We start from the raw sequence: 5,737 nt of genomic DNA, 5'->3' as shown, positions 1-5,737 counted from the left end.
GCATAGAAATGTAATAATAATAATAATAATAATAATAATAATAATAATAGGGATCGTGGGGATGTTTTTATTTGAGATTGCAATGTAAACGAAAAGAGATTTTTTTTTCCAAAAAAGACATCCTTGTGTGCCAGGGTCCCAATCTTGAGTATCCCCCCATGCTAAAAAAAAAAGTGTCTTAAATACAATGTTAAATGCAAAATTGAACGTGCAGCAAATGCAGCATTTGATACTTAACTGTTGAAGCAGCAGCACCTGGAAATCCAGTTGGACAACCATGGGCCAACCTACCCTCCTCCTGTTCTCTTCAATTAGTCTTCAGCAAGGGAAAGTCTCTCACGTCCTCTCCAGCTTGATGCGCCATCAAAGTGTTATTGAGCCTTTCTCCTTCCATGCAGGCAGCAGTTGGAGAGGACTGTTTCTCCCAAATATATCCTCCCACTGTGCACAATCCAAGGCTAAAGGATACTACTGTAAGGAGCAGCCGAGGGACCCAAAGGAAGGGTCCATTGCCAAAGTCGGGGAGCAGAGCCACAGCTGTTGGCCCCCCAATTGTTCTTCAACTGGCAAACCCACCCCCCTCAACATGACTTGCCGAAGAAGGTTCTACCATTCACAAGGTTCCATACCTGGTGTATGCTGTGAGGAAAAGGATGCATTCTGAAATATAATTAACTCATTGATTGTGCTCATGCGGTAAGAGGAGCCATGGTGAAATCTTACTGTTGAGGGCCTATTGTACCCTCTGGACCCAGTTTCAGAGTTCCTGCATGGCAGGATTAGCTTTCTTTTTAAAACTTTATTTTATTAAATATTCTAAACCCAGTAGTATGCAAATAGTTTAACATGACCAAATACAAACTGGATAAGTACATAAACATATGTCATTGCTACTAAGTATTCCAGGAAACAAGCTGTTTTCCAAAAAAGGAAAGGTCTTAGAGTGAAAAAGCTCTCAGAAAATCTCACTTTCCAAGTAAGCTTGTCCATTTGCTGCTTGTAACATCAGGACAGAGCACATTCCACCTCCTTCTCTATAAATCAATTTGCTGAATGGTAACAAGTATGTTCAAATGTATCAATATCTAGATGGTCTTTCAGATCTCTAACTTGCAGGACACATTTCTCCAATAAAGTCAAGTTCCACATTTTCCCATACCAATAATTCAGATTAAGAATTCTTCTACCTCCCCGCTTCTGGGCAGAAACTTGCCTGCCGCCAACAAGAAGGAAGGAAGGAAGGAGAAAAGGAAATCTTTCTGCAGATATTTAATATCAGATTAATTAGTTAACTTGAGTAGAGCATAACCTGGCACCTTTGGGTGAGGTCCTTGTGGAGGTAATTTAAAACTCATACAGTAGATGTTTAGAATCGTTGCTTAATTGATTTGTCTAGACATTGTAGGCTCCCTTAGGACAAATGTATATGCCTTTTGCTTTAGTCCAAAAAGTTTAGTCACTCTGTCCACTGTCCTTCTCTGAACGGTTCAGAGCTCCAAAAGGCAGCTTGAGTACATACAATGAAAAGGTGCAAAGATAAAGCTGATGGCTGGATTAGATGATTTCAGAAGTTCTTTTCATTTCTCTTGTATTTTCCTGGCATTTCTCAAGTCCATCTGGGGCCATTTACTTGTATTTTCTGTAATTAGTGAAAAGGAAACTAGTTAAATACTACTACACAAGCCGTTATTCTTGCCTTTGAAGCTCTTCAGAGTAAAGGTAATATGGTCATAGGTGCTTTCAGTGGAAGTACTATGAAACAGGAACAGAAGTTCACAATGAAGCAGTTGTATTGGAAACCCTAGATAGCTTTCTGCAATACGGCTTCTACCCTACAAAAACCAAAACCCCAGATAAGACTCTGAAATCAAGAAACCTTTGAGGTGGCAGCGAATCACTGGTGTTTCATGCAAAAGAGTGATGAGCTGAGTTTTGGTACTGAAAACAATGACCTGAGACTCCCCAGAGCACATGTCTGCTCACCAGCAACACAAAATCCAATTTGGACTATAGAAAATAACTCCTACATTTAGATAGAGGTGACCACAGTTTATCTTGTAAATTATGGGACAATCCCTTATTTCTCTTTAAAAAAGAAAAGGTAGGAAAGACGTTTATTTCTCTAAATAACTATGTAAGACAGTAAGTACCTTTTTGTAACATTCTTAATCAAGTTCTCCACCCACTTAGCCTTAGGAGGAACACACAACCTTTTACCGTTTCTGAGGGTTAATCTGAAACACAAAGATGAGTTAATTAGTCTTTCCCCTTATGCTTCTCAAGGGTTTTGCACAAAGTATAGAAGGACGCTGGACTCACTCACATGACCTCTGTCCTTCGGCAAAGTATCCTTTCCTGGATGACTTGGATGGATCTAATCCAGAGAGGATTCAGGTGCAGAGTGGTCTCAACCAAGCACTTGCATCTTTCCATATGAACCAAGAAGGTTTCCATAGCAAGCCCTACAATCAAAAACCAGGAAAACATTCAGTGGTGTTACTTAAGGTATCTCCACCACCATGTTTACAAATTCAAATCCCATCCTTTCTCAAAAGAGTTTTGAGTGATATATGTGGTTCTACCTTCAGTGATCCTGTAAAGTAACTTGGGACAAAATTTTGTCTCTGGCTCCGTTTTTCTAAGGATTTTAAGCTAAACAATGACTGCTAGTTCAGGGGCATCCAAGGAACTGCATGGTAATCAGGAGCTGGATCCAGACCTCTCCAGTCCTAATATAGCACCCTAATCAATACTGGGGGCGGGGGCATCCCTAAAATTTGCAGAGACATGATGGCTCTCCAAGGTGTGTGTTGTGTATTTAAGCAGCAGATTGTCCTCAAACACTTCACACAGTAACAGGAACACTATTTTAAGAGCCTGGGAAAGCAAGATTGCCATGAAAAGTCAGCTCTCCAAAGCTTCGCCACCTAACCCCGAACAAGCAGGTGCTGGGACACATGCTCAGAGGCACTAGTTTGTCATTAGTTAGGAGCTACCGGGGTTCAACTCTGGCTAACCCTGCATGACGTTAGGTCCAGAACTGGAACAAAGCTGGAACAAAATGAAAGCTACTTACCATAGAGTGGAGCGATTTTGCTCGCAACCAGTGCTAAGGTTAGCACCAGAACCAGCCCCTTCATTATGGCTACAGCTTGGTATTCCCAGTGAATGCAGTCTGGAAACAGGTTTTGCTTTATAACCTGCGCTACAAAGGGAACTAGTAGTGTACAACCCCTGCCTCTCCACTGTAATTTGAATAACTTCCCCAAACTTATTTGCATATTTAGCCCTAGTTCCCCAGGGCAAATAGTGGAGAGCTTCTGTCCTGAAAATATACAAATATGCCGCAGAAGTGATGGAGCAGTTCTACCTTCTCAGGCAAGATCAAATGGGCAAGGACAGGTAACTCATTGCCTGGGCAAGAGCACCATTCATTTTAAGGAGTTTTGCCAAGAGAAGCTCTTCGCAACTGCCTGGAAAAGCCTTTATTATGCCCAACACATTTCAGAAAGCACTTCCCTTCCTCAGGAACCCCCTCTCTTTGTCCAAATACTTTTCAGAACAGCCTTCCTCGGCTTCTCCTCTCTTAACCTGCTCCAGAGGAAAAAATGCACCAGATGAGTGACCTGTGAGGACGGAAATTCCTTTCTGAAACATGTTGTTAGTCGCAAAGTCGTGTCCGACCCATCGCGACCCCATGGACAACATTCCTCCAGGCCTTCCTGTCCTCCACCATCCCCTGGAGTCCACTCAAGCTCACACCAACTGCCCCAGTGACTCCATCCAGCCACCTCATTCTCTGCCATCCCCTTCTTCTTTTGTCATCTATTGTTCCCAGCATCAGGGTCTTCTCCAGGGAGTCCTTCCTTCTCATTAGGTGGCCAAAGTATTTGAGTTTCATCTTCAGGATCTGGCCTTCAGGGTTGATCTCCTCTAGGACTGACTGGTTTGATTGCCTTGCAGTCCAAGGGTCTCGCAGGAGTCTCCTCCAGCACCACAAGTCAAAGGCCTCAATCCTTCAGTGCTCAGCCTTATGGTCCAGCTTTCACAGCCATACATTGCAACTGGGAAAACCATAGCCTTGACTATACACACTTTTGTTGGCAGGGTGATGTCTCTGCTTTTAGTATGCTATCTAGATTTGCCAAAGCTTTCCTCCCCAGGAGCAAGCATCTTTTAATTTCTTGGCTGCAGTCCCTGTCTGTGGTGATCTTGGAGCCCAGGAAAATAAAATCTGTCACTACCTCCATTTCTTCCCCATCTATTTGCCAGGAAGTGATAGGACCGGATGCCAGGATCTTAGTTTTCTTAATGTTGAGTTTCAAGCCAACTTTCGCGCTCTCCTCCTTCACCCGCATCAAGAGACTCTTTAGTTCCTCTTCACTTTCTGCCATTAGAGTGGTATCATCTGCATATCTGAGGTTGTTGATATTTCTACCGGCAATCTTAATTCCAACTGGTGATTCATTTAGCCCCACCTTTCTCATGATGTGCTCTGCATATAAGTTAAATAGGCAAGGCGACAATATACAGCCTTTCCGAACTCCTTTCTCAATTTTGAACCAATCAGTGGTTCCATGTCCAGTTCTCACTGTTGCTTCTTGACCCGCATATAGGTTTCTCAAGAGACAAATAAGATGGTCTTGTACTCCCATCTCTTTAAGAACTTGCCACAATTTGTTGGGATCCACACAATCAAAGGCTTTAGCATAGTCCAGGGGTCAGCAACCCACGGCTCCGTAGCCACACGTGGCTCTTGAATCCCTCTGTTGCGGCTCCGTCGCTCAAAACATGCGCCAGCACAGTCGCCAATCTGCGACCGAGGCTCCGAGTTACAAAATACCAATAGGTGATGATGAGGCATCCACTCAGGAAGGCCCCGCTCTCTGGTTAAGTAAATCGCTACATTCCTCTGCTATTGTGCAGGGAAAGAGTGGAAAAAGCTTCCTGCAGGCTCTCAGTTACTCAAACCCTGCTGAAAAGATTCTCCTTGTCCTAGTGTAATCTCCTTCCTCTGAATGTTAAAAGCTGCACTTGGGACCTGTCACAATTCACAGCACTTGACTGTTTATCTGCTACTCAGTCACTAAACACACCTATATCTGCGACTTCCCCTGTAGGCCAATCTTGGATAAATTGAAGAAAAGTTTCTGAAGAAAACCAAATGTTTAATGGTACGTGGGAAGATTCATTTGCTTTTACTGCTGATGAACTTATGGGGTTTGCTGTTTAATGCATGCAGCCCTTTAGGACTGACTTTGACTCTTCAGGAAGCTGTTCTCCTATTCAAAATATATGAAAGGAGTCCTACTAGTTTATAATGTAAGATTAAAAATAACAGTTTTTAGTGACTGAACAAGAGCTGCAGCTAAATCATAATGAAGATATACTTAGCATTAAGGTAAAAAGCAATATATGCAGTGTTATCTTCATTTTAGATGTCAAAAGGGTTTTGCGGCTCCCGGTGTTTTCTTTTGTGTGGGAAACGGGTCCAAATGGCTCTGAGTGTTAAAGGTTGCCGACGCCTGGCATAGTCAATGAAGCAGAAGTAGATGTTTTTCTGGAACTCCCTAGCTTTCTCCATGATCAAGCATATGTTGGCAATTTGATCTCTAGTTCCTCTGCCTCTTCAAAATCTGCCTGTACTTCTGGTAGTTCTTGGTCCACATACTGCTGGAGCCTAGCTTGTAGGATTTTGAGCATAACTTTGCTAGCATGTGAAATGAGTGCAATGGCG

This window comes from Varanus komodoensis, unplaced genomic scaffold (genome assembly GCF_004798865.1).
Source record: "Varanus komodoensis strain SLA01 unplaced genomic scaffold, ASM479886v1 scaffold2, whole genome shotgun sequence".
Lineage (NCBI taxonomy): Eukaryota > Metazoa > Chordata > Lepidosauria > Squamata > Varanidae > Varanus > Varanus komodoensis.
This window is presented reverse-complemented; position numbering follows the sequence as displayed.